General features: G+C 33.8%; 1 long non-coding RNA gene across 2 annotated transcripts; it reads right to left on the reverse strand.

Moving 5' to 3' along the window:
* Positions 1 to 241: 241 nt before the first annotated feature.
* LOC131512122 (uncharacterized) lies at positions 242 to 7,927 on the reverse strand. Of its 2 annotated transcripts, none has more exons than XR_009261969.1 (4): positions 7,764 to 7,927; positions 4,365 to 4,478; positions 3,569 to 3,683; positions 242 to 408 (listed from the first exon to the last, which is right to left on the reverse strand). It is a non-coding gene; the product is annotated as an uncharacterized LOC131512122 (long non-coding RNA). The 2 variants fall into 2 exon arrangements; XR_009261970.1 differs by lacking the exon at positions 242 to 408 and adding an exon at positions 2,159 to 2,362.
* Between the last annotated feature and the right edge of the window lie 7,178 nt (positions 7,928 to 15,105).

Consider the following 15,105-nt stretch of genomic DNA (forward strand, 5'->3'; position numbering starts at 1 on the left):
GTAGGGTTGTCACACAGAGTAAATTTTATTTGAGGCAAATAAGGAGATCACTGGGAATAATTTCCAAAGCCTTGACTTCCTGAGAAAGGGTGGATGAGTACCTTTTGTTTAGGGTTAGGATGAATATTTAAATAGGGAAGCCTTGCCATCCTTTGTAGAGGTGGGCATGAGGTCATGCATGCACCTTAAGGAAACATGCCTATACATACATCGTATGTTATATAAATGGGGCTGGTGCCTCTCCTTGGGTAGAGATTTTATTATTATAATGAGGAAGAGGGAATTGTTGGTCATTCCAGATGTCACTCCATGGTCTGTGCAGGTGCCAGTCTGGGGTTAAGCTCAAACTGGTCTGGGTGGTCTGGGATAGCTGGAGGTCCTGTCAGGACAGTTTCAGGTTTCATTTGCCTGTGTTAAGAAGTAAGCCAGAAAGAAGAATTTATGAAAAAATATAGGACAGAGGTTGTGCAGTACATGCAGGTGGGCAATAAAGTTCAGGTCTTGAGGTCTAGCTGGTGACACTTTTATTAGAGTTGTATATCCCTAAATCATCATTGAATTTGTTGCAATTTGTTCTGAATTGTGATTTCTGTAATAGGGTGCCTGTATAATACTAAAAATAGGGATTTATTATTTTTAACTGCGTTCTTTCCCAAATGTGCTAGACCAACATAGAAAATCTATTAATCTATGTGTCTCCAAAATACTATTTAGAATTTTTTACCCAGAGAAATCCAAGAGTGTATAATGTTTAAAGTGTATAAATAATATCTGTAGCATTAAAGTATTTTAATCATAAACATAATGTTCATTTTAAGGTGATCTCTGAAATGTATATCATAAAACTCAAAACACCATAGAAGAAAATTAGAAACCATTCATTTAACCATTATCTTCAATTAATGGAAAGGAAATGGTAAAATTTAAAGTGATTAATTCCTTCACTTGACTGTCCATACTTTAATATTGATATACCTTATGAAGATCCAAATAAGTAAATTAAATTGTAAGTCAGAATATCAATCTTTAATTCTTTCTGAGATTCATTTTGTCACTTTATTCATTCCAAAAATATGTGAAGTAAAACTGAGGTTTTTTTTAAAGACATTTTAGTAAAAATGAGTGTTTATCTTTTATTTATTCCAGAATATTTTCCCAATTTTATCAGTGTTCCAACAATAACAAACATATTGGTAGATCAATTTTATTTAAAAGAGTAAGTGATCTCATGAGTCGAGGAACCCTACCACATACTAGAGGAACCCCACCATAGCATGCTAGAGAACATAATATATTTGGCTTTGACTCACGCAAGAAGTGAAACAAATACCAACAGTAATGTTTTGTAAGGTGATTATATCAAATAAGGCTACTCGAGGAAACTCAGCCCCCAGTAGGTCCTCAACATGGTTTTGAGGCTCCCTGTCTCTTAAAGTTTTCAGAATTAAGGTAACATAACAATTGTAGGGGGAAAAATGACCAGTAGCTTACATAAATCATAATCAAGTTTATTCCCTTGTGTGTAACTACTTGATGTTGCAGTAGAGAATTCTTGAAACTAATGGCAGCCTTTGATTTTCTTTTCCAAATACTTAATAGTTCTGCTCCTTCTCTTAACATACTCTACCTTTACCTTAGGCCATGATCTAAAACCTCTCTGGTGCCTGTAGACCACCAGCATTAGTATCAACATGGAGCTTGTTAAAAATGTAGAATGTGGGGCACCTGGCTGGCGTAGTCATCAGTGCATGCTACTCTTGATTTTGGGGTTGTAAGTTCAAGCCATACCTTGGACAGAGAGCATACTTAAAAAAAATGCAGAATCTGGGGCCCTACTTCAAACTTCCTAAATCAAAAATCTACATTTTAACAAAATCACCAAATGATTCCTATGCAGGCATTTTGTACAGTGAATTTCTTCTGTTTTTGGAATATAGTTTTATCCTTTTAAGTACACTGGCCACAAGTAGAAGCAGGGAAAGAAATGTCACACCTTACACGTCACTAGGAGTTTGTTTCCCAGATACTAAGGATAAGGCCTTTCAGGTGAGTTCTTCTCACACTTTAATGTGCATAGGAATCATTTGGTGTTTCATAAAACAAAGATGTGATTGAGGAGTGGTAGAGGTGGTTTTTTTCTTAGAGTATGCATGGGAAGGGTAGTCTTTTTCAGTTTCTCTGAACACAGATGATTGGGAGTGTGTCTTAACTTTTTCTGGTTTCCACGCATAGGTCTCAGGCAAAGGTCAACATTGTCACCACAACTTTCCTTTCTTTGAAGGACTTACAAGAGTAAGATTTAACCTTCTTATTTTTTTTTCCAACTCTGGCAAAATGTGTATTACTGGTGTGTACATTTCAGCTAAAGCAATAGTAAGAAGACAAATCAGAATACACAAATCCAGGTAAAGTTGAGAATGAATCAAAATATCTACCATAACCATGATACTTTATAATTTGGTATATAAAAAGCTTGTTCAACCAAAAGAAGTCTTTAATTTTTAGACTATTAGGCAGTTTTAAAACAGTGAAAAATTGCTATTAGTATGGTGAACATTTTTTGGTTCAAAATTAACTTTCTAACACCCTGAAATCATGTCATGCCTAATTAAGCCATTTATGTAAGTCTGACCTTGAGTTTAATAGGATGAAAAGGGAGAATATAACTTGCATATGGTTGGTGCTTCATAACTGTTGACTAATAATGACTATAATGATTTATAACTTGGATCAAATAATATTACTAGATATTTATACTCTTTCAAGTTTCATTTAAAGTTCATATCTGAAATCTATTTCGTAGAGATGAGCAGGCATATCCATTTAGAAAGGACTAAATCAGTACTTCTCAACAGGAACAGTTTTGCTTTCCAAGGGACACTTGGCGATATCTAGGAACATATCCTTCATTATTACTACAGGAGTTGGGGGGTGCTACTGGCATCTAGTGGGTAGAGGCTAGAGAGGCTGCTAAATATCTTGCAATGTACAGAACAGCCTCTCAAAATAAATAATGATTTGGTCCAATATATCAATGATATTGAGATTGTGAATCTCTGGGCTAAATAAGTTTTATATGGAGTTAATATGTACTCATGTGTGTAGATACTTAGATAGTGTGTATCAGGGTGTGTATTTATGACTCTCCAGAAATTCTGGAAATTTTTCTTTACTTTCCCTTTTTTTTCTGGCTAAAAAAGTTATGATATTGCTTGCCAATCATTCTCTAATGAAGTAAATATTCTCTAGTTGTTACTATAATACACAAAGAAACAACTTTCATTCTGATATTGAATCCCCAGTCCTAAATAACAACAACAAAAAAGCAACGATAGAATAAAGCTAACACAGTACAAAGTTAAATCCTCAAGTTCTAGAACATTATTATGTGTGAGTCTCTGACCCTTTGTCAGTGTTGAGAGAATCAAAGGAAAGAGAAGAATACTTTGAAAGTTATGTCTTTACAATATCTCTCAGAAATATTTTTTCTCTTGGCACATTTGAGAAAGAGAGGGCTTGTTCTTCTCTTTCTTAGCTTAGAGAGTCATAGATACAGTCGTGTAACTACCTGCAAAGAACATTCCAACTTAAGTGGAGAAGTGGGGGTGATACTAAAAATCTGCCATAGGAAGTGATCAAAGAAGGCCAGTCAAAGAAAATGTAGGCAGTGAAGTTGGAGGCAGCTGAAAGAAAAATTAGGATAGTTAGATTCCTGTAGCTGACATATTTGGGATTATAACAATAGAGATTTCAAAAGCTGTAGTCACCCATATCAGAGCATTTGTAAAGACAGAGTACTCAAAACAAAGCTGCTGGAAATTGTCGATTACATGAAATTTAAGCAAGAACAAAGAGAAAAGATGACAATATGAGGAAATAATTGCTACTATGTGTGTCTATGTACATGTATAAACTGATTTATTTAGTCCTTTCTGAATTATAATTTATAAGACATATTGGCATTTGGAATTCATAAACCATCTCTACATCCAGGCAGCTTTTTTCTAAATTAAAATTTCCTTCTTCCACGTTTTTTATTTTGTTTTTCCTGTCCCAGCCATGTTGTCCTTAGTTATTTTTAAAAACACTGGGACCAGGGGTGCCTGGGTGGCTCAGTAGGTTGAGTGTCCCACTTTTGATTTTGGCTCAGGTCGTGATCCCAGGGTCATGGGATTGAGCCCTGTTTCGGGCTCATGCTGAGCTTCAAGCCTGCTTAAGACTCTCTCTCTCTCTCTCTCTCTCTCTCTCTCTCTCTCTCTCTCTCTTTCTTTTTCTCTCTCCCTTTCTCTCCCCCCCCCTTTGGCCCTCTCCCTGCTGGCACATTCTTTAATAAAAAAATATAAATATAAAGTAAAATACATTACAATGCAATACAATACAGTAAGTTTGTTGAGTGTCCAACTCTTGATCTCAGCGCAGGTATTTATCTCAAGGTGTGAGTTCAAGCACTGCATTCAGCTCCATGCTGGGTGTAGAACCTACTTAAAAAATAAAGAAAAATTTAAAAATGAAAATACATGGACTGTGTATACTTACTGTAAGGTTGATTCTTTCATGGGACTCTGACTTTTTGTAGAACTGGGTTTAACAAAGATAAGGTTATCAGGTTGACTTAATAGAGAGAATTCGCTTTACCTTCCTCCACTAAATTTAACTTTAAATCTGTTTCATCCTATTTCCATCTTCCCACTTAGCATTAATACCCCCACCTATAAAACCTGAGGTCCGCCTAAAGATAGGGTGAAAGAGCCAGTCTGTTAATAAATGAGTGAAGCAACCTTCATGGGGACTATGGCAAACTCAAGAGTTGGAGACCTATAAAGAGTAAACATGGCCATTGTAGCTTCTGGCTTTCATTCTCATGTGTCATGAAGGGCTGCTGCCCGGTATTGTTAAACATTCCAGTTTTTATGTTAAAAAAATAATAAATTCATACTTTAAATTAAACACCCGAATTAAAATGTTTTTTCTCTCTCTTTTTCTTGTCTTTGTCTTTTTCTATTTTCATTTTGAATTTAGTACAATATACATATCAGGGACCACTAATGTGAAACTTCTGGCCCAGATGATCAAAGTGTTCCATATTTTTCAAAAAAGGTACTAAGAATATATTAACATTACACTAGAAATCTATTGTAAATATATTCAAATAGTTGGTACTAAGGATTGATATTCCAAGAATAGCATTTTTATTAAAGAACCAGAATGTGGCTCTGAGAGACTGTCTAGCCGAGCAAAGACATTTTGCATAGAATCCTAAAATAGTATTGTTGACTGAGGCAGAAGCTTGTGAGATTTTTATCTATGAAAATTGTACTTCAATATATCAGCTGTGGACTTGGGGTAAGATTTAGGTAAGATATTTGAGGCAATTAGTATTATCAGTAGAAATGTTTGTCCTTCATTATTGTTTTCTAAGTACTGAACTCTTTAACTTTTTGAACATATTTTTCTACTTTTTGCATGGAGACAGTACATAAACTCAATAATCCAATTCTGTAGAACTAAACCAGATGTTTGTATAATAGGTTTGCTGTAAAGGTGGTGGTACAGCTTGAACCTGTTATTGTAATACAATTCTCGATATCAACTTGGAGATCATTCCAGGTCAGTGATTTGACTTCACAGTAGAATCACCTGAGGACTTTTTTTTTTTTTAATTCTGATGACCTGACTGCATTTCATAACCATTCAGTCTTTGTGGGGTGGGGCGATATGGGAAAGATCCAGACATCATTACTTTTTTAGCTCTTTAGTTGAGCAGAGAACTATCTAAATAATATTCACTAGAATTCTCCTTTAAGCCAGTGGTCATAAGAATCTTAAAAATCTTGAGGACCAGATAAGGTTAATTAATCCAATTGTTCATTTAACAAACATGTATTAAGTACTTACTCTGTACTAGATACTTTGCTTGAGGGGAGGGATGATATGCAAAGATGAATAAAATGTTTTTTGCCCCTCAAGTAGAATCTATTTTTTTAATGTTTTTATTTATTTTTGAGAGACAGAAACAGAGCATGAACAGGGGAGGGGCAGAGAGAAGGAGACACAGAATCCCAAGCAAGCTCCAGGCTTTGAGCTGTCATCACAGAGCCCGACGTGGGGCTCGAACTCATACCGTGAGATCATGCCCTGAGCCAAAGTCAGATGCTTAACTGACTGAGCCACCCAGGTGCCCCAGAATCTATTCTTTTTAATGTTTATTTATTTTTGAGAGAAACAGTGAGAGACAGAGTGTGAGCAGAGGAAGGGCAGAGAAAGAAGGAGACATAGAATCCAAAGCAGGCTCCAAGATCTGAGCTGTTAGCACAGAGCCCAACGCAGGGCTTGAAACCACAAACTGTGAGATCATGACCTGAGCTGAAGTCAGATGTTTGACTGAGGCCTCAGAGCCCCCAAATAGAATCCATTAGTGGAAGTTCTTATAAATGAGTAAGTGAAGTGTTAAGATAGCTTTGGTAGAAATATGCCTTTGGGGCGCCTGGGTGGCTCAGTAGGTTAAGCATCTGACTTCAGCTCAGGTCATGATCTCGCTATCTGTGAGTTCGAGCCCCGCATCAGGCTCTGTACTGATGGTTCAGTGCCTGGAGCCTGTTTCGGATTCTGTGTCTCCCTCTCTCTCTGACCCTCCCCCGTTTATGCTCTTTCTCTGTCTCAAAAATAAATAAACGTTAAAAAAAATTAAAAAAAAAAAAGAAAAAATATGCCTAAGGGAAAAGCAATTTGATCTGGAACTTGATTGAATATTAGGGAGAAAAAAAATCATACAGGATTATTCCTTCAGTGAACCTGAGACATGAATAAATATTTTTGGCCAAAATAGAATGGGACATTGGAAGGCGTACAGTCAGCGTGTGAGAACAATTTGTCCATCTTAGATCTATTGAAGATAATCAGTCTGAACAGAGCTTATAGGTTGATTTTACTTACTAAAATTTAGTACAATAAATACTGTTAATTTTTTTGTTTTCGGTAATGTTATTAAATAATTTAAAATATTTGTTACACTTATCAGAGTAGTTTCCAAACTTTAATGTGCATCATAATCATCTGAAGTCTTTTTAAAACACAGATTTGCTACCCCTCCCTCAGCTTCTGATTTGCTAGGTCTGGGATGGGCCCAATAATTTGCATTTTTAACAAATCCCAGTTGATGATGAAACTGCTAGTGGTCCAGGAACAACACTTTGTGAAAAAGTGTTCTATAAAGAATAGATTTTCAGGTGATTTGGTCAGGGTCTAGGTGAATATATTTTTAGTAAACAATTCCATCTTTATAAACCTCCCCACTTATAAAATAAAAAAGGTTGCACTGTACAATACCTATAACAAAGAAATATAGGCATCCCAGATAGGTTAATAATAAGCATCCTTTCAAATTGAAAATATTCTTTAAGGAGAAGATGAGTGTTTTGTGAGAAAAGGGCAAACAAGTATAACAGAATATTCAGTCTTGACTCTGACCCAAGCAGTTCAGTTCACTCCCTAAATTTCAATACCCAGTCAGTAAAACAAAAGCCCAGCCAGACCCACTACCCTTTGATGGGAGTTTGAAGATCATCATTCCTCCATTCATTACCATCATATGCTCTCAGAACTGCAGGCTACTTTTGAGAGTTTCTCAACTTCAGGTCTTGCTCTCCCTGAAAGCAGTTCTGGTATTTATATGTATTAATATGTATTTCTTCATCTCATAAAATTTTCATTGAGATCTTAGTACTCTACAGGGATTTTTACCTCTTAGCTGCTGGCTGACCCACCTTTTTTAATTCGGTGTTTCTAAATTCTCAAGCAGCCCTAGCATTCTGTGGTCTATATGCAAACTTGGTAGGAGGGGAACTCAAGGAACTTGAGACTTCAGAGCATATGATGATGGTTGAGCCAGTGGAGGGAGCTGTTTGCTTGAGAATCACTGACCTTTTTGGTATCTAGCAGACAGAAGCACACATTTCATTGCTAGCGAAAAGCCTAGTGCTAAACATTTATTGCTCTGAGTTAGTATTTTCACTGAGCTAAACTGCTTATGTTGCTTTGAATTTGGAACGAAAATCACCTTCTATCAAAGGACTATACCTGCAATGGCCTTTGTGACTAAGTGGAAGGTTGGTAGAAGCAGGACTTGAAAAGATATGACCTGTATGATGCTATGAGATTTGCTTAGTGATGTGAACAGTTCCTTATTAAATAAGTGACTTTGAGGGTGCTCAGTCATAACTCATATAAGGTATAAATTATGTTTCATAGAAAAAGTACAAAATTGTCATTCTGCCTTAGTCTATATTTATCTTTAAAGATAAAGATAAATTTTCTTTGGAATTCCAGAGTTAATTATTTATTTTAATAGAATGTGTAGATTTAAATTGACTATAGTGTTGAATTTTAGGACCTATAAATAGTGCCATTAATCTGAAGAAGAACAGATGTGTGAATTAAAAATAATATTTAGTGATGGCTGATAAAATTTTTAAATGTAATGCTTCAATAGTATGAAATTTACCTTTAAACTAAAAAGGTTAAAGTTTTGCTGTGTCTATCTTATTTATACTTTTCTATGCAATAATATAGTTCATGATAATTCAGAATATCAGATAAACTTGTAATTTTAAGTTTTATCTTTACTGAATATTTATAGCATTACTAACAATGGTAAATACAGCTTAGTTTATAAGCTATTCAATGGTAATGACAGCCCCAAAAATGGAGAGAAAAAATAGACTGGTTGTCAGGAGATCCTGGGTTCTAGAGATGAAGTCTCTTCCCTATTAGCAATGTGATTTTGTAAAACTACTTAATCTCACTGGGCCTCAGTCTTTTCAGTTTTAAATTAGTAAAGTTCAACTTCTAAGACTTTCCAGGTTCCCAATTTTTAATTTTTTTCAGATAATTTTTTTTTTCTTAAGAGTTAGACCACTTGGTATACCAAAGCAAACTAAATACCAGTATATTTTAAAACCATGTTGTTCCAAAAACACATGTATATGTGAAAAATAGTCTAAATCTAATGTTAGTTATATGGCTAAAAATATATATATATTTATATCATAATTTTGGATCACTTAGCTATTGGGAATATTGGTTTTATTTTTATTAATAAGTTTTGTTTTAGTTAGTAGAATTACTATTTTCTCATTATTTTCATATAGTATACTATTATAATTCTTATAATCCATTAAAAAAATAAAATTCCCAAGAAAAAAATATGGTTTACTTAGAATTTTGAAAGTTAATGAAAAGTCATTTTAGGTTTATATAACAGGATGTCAAAGAACTTTATGTATCACATAGTCATAAATTTAATTTTTCAGAGAGAAAAATTTTAATGTGATGACTATAAAAATATTGATAGAAACAAAATATTAACCACAATTTTATAAAGCTGATACCAGGTTTTAAAAATCCCACTAATGCCTCTAAAGTATTATTATACCACTCTTATTTAGACTAAGAGAGCCTTGTGAATTGCTTTTCAGTTTAATCTAGTAGATTAAGCTTTATGAAACCTTTGGTTGAGATTTTCTATTGATAGCTGTTGTTCCTCTGTGATAAAAAAAAAAAAAAGAAAGAAAAAAAAAGGAAAACGAAAGTTTAGAAGGCTTTGCAGGCAATCTGGTTTTGCAAGCCTCTCTCTCTGCTGAAAGATTAGAAGTATGACGTATGATTTGCCTCTCTTGCGAAGGGCGTTACTACTTCAATAATATACAGATTTGGATTTTGAATTGCATTTCAGACAATCAGAGAGGTTACTAAAATTTTATTTTACATTCAGGTAAATGTGTAGGTTTTGTTTGTATATCTCATTCCCCATTATATGATTTCCTTAAAGTCATTAATATGATTTCCTTAAAGTCAAATTTATGAGAAAATAATGCAGAATTATGGGCATAGCCATTATTCATTATCATTTTCTTTCATACAAAGCGCTCTGAAAATGTAAATTGGCTTTGACAACTTCTTTTTTCTGTTTCCTTGTCTCCTTTTTTAAAATATGTAAATATTTTGGACTTAGGACTAAAGCCCCCTAACTTCTTGTTTAAAGACATTTCTAAAACTGTTTGCCATCTATCCATCTTATATGATTCTTAACAATAAAATCAGAATTATAACTCTTAAAACTTCACCTTGGCAACATACATCCAATTTTATTGTCTCCTCTGCTGGCCTGATATTACTAATGAGAGCCTGAATGTCACAAGGCAATGAGGATTGCCCATCAGTTGCAGAGCTTAGTGAACTGTGTAATGAAGTCTTGTTTGTTTGCTTTCTTTTGTAAAGCACTTAGTGAATCTCAGCACATTTTCAGCAGCTTAGTGATATTGCTCATTTCATCACTTCTTCTAAACTTTTTGCATCATTTTACTAACCATTACTGAACTTTATTTCATTTCATATACCTACAAAGGCAGTGCCAAAGTAATTGGCAGAACAGCTAATAGGCACTAAAACCAAATAATAACTACCACAAGAGAAGCATCAAAAATGATAAGAAATTGAAAACTACATTTACCATATTTCTTATACATTTTAAAAAGATTTTAAGCAAGTAAAAAGCAAATACATGCTTAGTATTAAAAAGAATAAATGGTTACATAAATAACAGAATTATAGAATACATTGTATAAATCCCCTTTTAATATATCTCTCCCATCCCTACCTTTAATAATCTGATTTTTATCTTTCTAGCTCTTTTACCATGTGGGCTCAGGACCAGACTTTATCTGAATTAATGAAAACAAACAAACAAACAAACAAACAAACAAACAAACCAGGATGTCATCATAGTACACCAAAATTTAAATAAACATCACAAAAATTTATAATTAAAATATATTTTGTGGTTTTCATTTTATATAAATGATATCATACTTTTTAAAAAAATCTAGGATGTTCCCTAAGATAAATCTACCATATTTTATTTAACCACTTATCGTTGATGGACATTTAGTATTTTTTAGTTTTTGATCATATATATATATATACATTCAAGTCTTTTTCTGAGATTCCTTTCAGGGACTAGGAATATGCACATTTAAAATTGTCCCTCAATGGGGCGCCTGGGTGGCTTGGTTGGTTAAGCTCTGTTAAGCGTCCTACTTCAGCTCAGGTCAGGATCTCGCGGTCCGTGAGTTCGAGCCCTGCATCGGCCTCTGTGCTGACTGCTCAGAGCCTGGAGCCTGTTTCAGATTCTGTGTCTCCCTCTCTCTCTGCCCCTCGCCTGTTCATGCTCTGTCTCTCTCTGTCTCAAAAATAAATAAACGTTAAAAAATAAAGATTTTAAAATTATCCCTCAAAAAGTGTATAAAAATATACACTAAAACACTGTATGATAGAGTCAATTCTCTAAGATCTCATTTTTTAAAAAATTCCCAGTACGCTGGTTGAAACATGTTTATTTTAAACATGGCCATCATCCTTGAATTCCATATTATTTTTATTTATTTATCATTTGTGGATAATATAATATGACAATATGTAACATATCAGGATAAGGTGCTAAATTTGATCAAGTACTTATTTGGAGGCTAGAGATCTTTGACTAACTTTCCAATTTATCTAAACTTTTAATTTTATTCAGATATTTTTACCTTTTTAAAAATCAAATTTGGTACTTCATATGTTATGAGAAATTGTCTAATAATGTAAAATTTCAAGGTTATTAACTAAACTTATACATAGCCTTCCCTAACATTTAAAAATACGGTCTTTCTCTACCTCTAATGTAGTTTATATGTATGCTTTTTTAGTTTTGATAAGACCTAAAAAAAAAGTCTCTCTTTTGTTGATATTTCTTAAAGACCACATTTTATTATATTGGTATAATTTATTATTGTTATCTAATTAAAATTACTGTTGCAGGGCACCTGGGTGGCTCAGTCAGTTAAGGGTCCGACTTCGGATCCGGTCATGATCTTGCAGTTGGTGGGTTCGAGTCCCGTGTCGGGCTCTGTGCTGACAGCTCAGAGCCTGGAGCCTGCTTCAGATTCTGTGTCTCCCTCTCTCTCTGTTCTTCCCCCACTCACGCTCTCTCTCTCAAAAATAAATAAACATAAAAAAATTTTTAAAATTACTGTTGCTTCATTTTCACTTTTTTTTTTGCTATTTTTTTATTTAGTTTTTTGAGATAAAAAGTTTATTTTATTTACTTTCAACCTATATTTTTATGAGAAATTTTTAAGAATAAAGTGTTTTAGTTGAGTACCATCTTGACTAGGTTCATAGATTTTTGAGATGGATTATTTTTATTGCCTTTTATTTCCAAATAGTCTATAATTTCTGTTCTGATTTATTCTTTAAACCATTAAGAATATTCTAAAATTTTGCAAGCTTATTGTCTTTGGGGGTTGTTTGGTTAATTTTTATTAACACTTTAATTTATAAATTTCTTAATTTTCAGTTGCATTTTATTTTGGTTCAATACATTCCAAGTATCATTTCCATTTTTTCCTTTGTGTAGTAGTTTGAGACTACCTTTACAGCTTAATACATGTTCTTTTTTTGTAAAGTTAGCATAACTTTGAAAAAGAAGTATATTTCTCTATATTAAGATACAAAATAAATGCTCCCACCTATCAAGCTTATTGTTCGTAACACTCAAATTTTTATGTATTTATGGTTTTGTTCTGAGAGTCATCTATTTATGTTATTATGTTATTAGCTCTAATCTAATTCAAAAATAAAATTTTTAATGTTTATTCATTTTTGAGACAGAGCGTGAGTGGGGGAGGGGCAGAGAGCACAGGAGACACAGAATCTGAAGTAGGCTCCAGGCTCTGAGCTGTCAGCACAGAACCTGATGTGGGGCTTGAAGTCATGAACTGTGAGATCATGACCTGAGCTGAAAGCAGACGCTTAACCAACCGAGCCACCTAGGTGCCCCAGGAATAAAATTAGATTAATGGATATTTTTTCCTTCATAAAATTATGCATATTGAAAATGTATTTAATAATGTATCTTATGACAAAAGTATATGAATGTTATGTTATACATTTTTGGTAATGTCTACCTTTCATTAAGATAAGCTATTTTGGGGGCACCTGGGTGGCTTAGTCCTTTAAACATCTGACTTCAGCTTCGAGCCCCATGTGCGGCTCTATGCTGACAGCTTGGAGCTTGAACCTGTTTCAGATTCTGTGTCTCACTCTCTCTCTGGCCCTCCTCACTCACATTCTGTCTCTGTCTCTCAAAAATAAATAAAACATTCTATTGAAGGTTTGCTTTGAATTCAATTTTCTTAATATATTTGTGCTTCCCTTTGTTTTCAACTTTTCAAAGTATTTTCTAAATACTTATATACAGTATCTCAGCAATTTTTATTTTTTTTTATTTCTTTCATTTTTTTTTAATTTAATTTGAGAGAGAGAGAAAGAGTGAACAAGGGAGGGGCAGAAAGAGAGGGAGAGAGAATCTTAAGCATCCTCCATACCAGAAGTGCAGAGCCTGATGAGGGCTTGGTCTCATGAACTGTGAGATCATGACCTGAGCCAAAATCAAGAGTCAGACCTTTACCTGAGTAAGCCACCCAGACACCCCTCGCAATTTTTAGAAGTCTAATCACTGTTCTTTATTTTTTCAAGTTCAGCAAACATTAGTTCCCATTACATGTATGCACACATATACACACATGAAATATTTGAAATACAGAGGACTTCTTGCCTGAAAAAGTTCACAATCTACTCTTAATTTTTTGCTGAGTATTAATCACCTATAGCTTCATAAAAAGTTAATTTGATGCCACTATTTCTAACAATTGTGGAACAATAATTTCTGTAAACATATATCTTTTTAAAATTTTTTATGTTTATTTATCTATTTTTGAGAGACAGAGAGAGACAAAGACAGAGACAGAGACAGAGCAAGAACAGGGGAGGGCCAGAGAGAGAGTGAGACACAGAATCCGAAGAAGGCTCCAGTCTCTGAGCTGTCAGCACAGAGCCCAATGTGGGGCTCGAACTCACAAAGCATGACATTATGACCTGAGCCAAAGTTAGACACTTAATTGACTAAGCCACCAAGTATAAAGGAAGAAGAAGTCTATTTTCAACATGTGATATTTCAACAATTTATTTTCCCTCATTCCTCAAGAAGCTCCTGGACATCTGTCCTACTGAAACAGTAGATGAAGCCAAAAAAGGGGAAGCCATAAATATGATACAGGGATAAAAATTTTATTTGAAAATATTCTATGTCATTTAACTTTGTAAATTAACTACCCTCAACATTTTATGCATATTAAATTACTTATATTTTATAACAGTCCTAAGAAGTAGGATTTAAACCCAGTTAGAATTGACTTCAAAATCGGTGTTTGTAAACCATACAGTATGCAACCTCTCTCTATGTAGTACTAGGTGAAAATTCTCAGAATTATGGTGATGGGATCTTTGAGGCCAGAGCTGTGCAAAAGATTTTGAAAGCTGTATACCTGTCTAGGTCTTTTGGGCGTTAGAGGAGAAACTGATAGAATATATGGTGTCTGATCTTATGGATAATTGAATTCACTATTTTACTTCAATTAAAGAAAGATATAAAAAGAAGTAATTAAATTGAGGGACTCCTACATGATGTGTGAAGGCAAATTATAAAGGATCAATGAAAATTAAAAACATGAAAAAAGTAGTAATTACAAACTCCATGAAAAACAAAGAGACTTTGGAAAGAAAAACAAAATGCAATTAGAGTACACTGACTGGCTGAAGAGTAACAATATTTAACAACTCATAATAATGACAGGAGAAATGCTAACTTAACATTAATATGGCATAATTTAATTGGGATGATAGAATAAGTGAATATGCAAACTAAATCATTATTTACACTAATGGGAAAACAACTGTCTATTCATTGATAAATTCAGAGTTGATAGAATTTGCGTGTAATTTCAAAATACAAAAGTAAATGCCAGGACAAATAATTAACAGAACTTCAAGTCCCCTAATTCAGAGGAGCAGAATTGGAAGGCAGTGACCAGTTTTTCTAAAACTGAGTAGCTTTTAGCTTCTTTCTCCTATAATTTGAATTATTAAAATAAGAACAGAAATCATCTGCTAAAATATATATATATATATATTTTTTTTTCATTTATTTATTTTTGAGACAGAGAAAGC

Source organism: Neofelis nebulosa, chromosome 5 (assembly GCF_028018385.1).
Source record: "Neofelis nebulosa isolate mNeoNeb1 chromosome 5, mNeoNeb1.pri, whole genome shotgun sequence".
Lineage (NCBI taxonomy): Eukaryota > Metazoa > Chordata > Mammalia > Carnivora > Felidae > Neofelis > Neofelis nebulosa.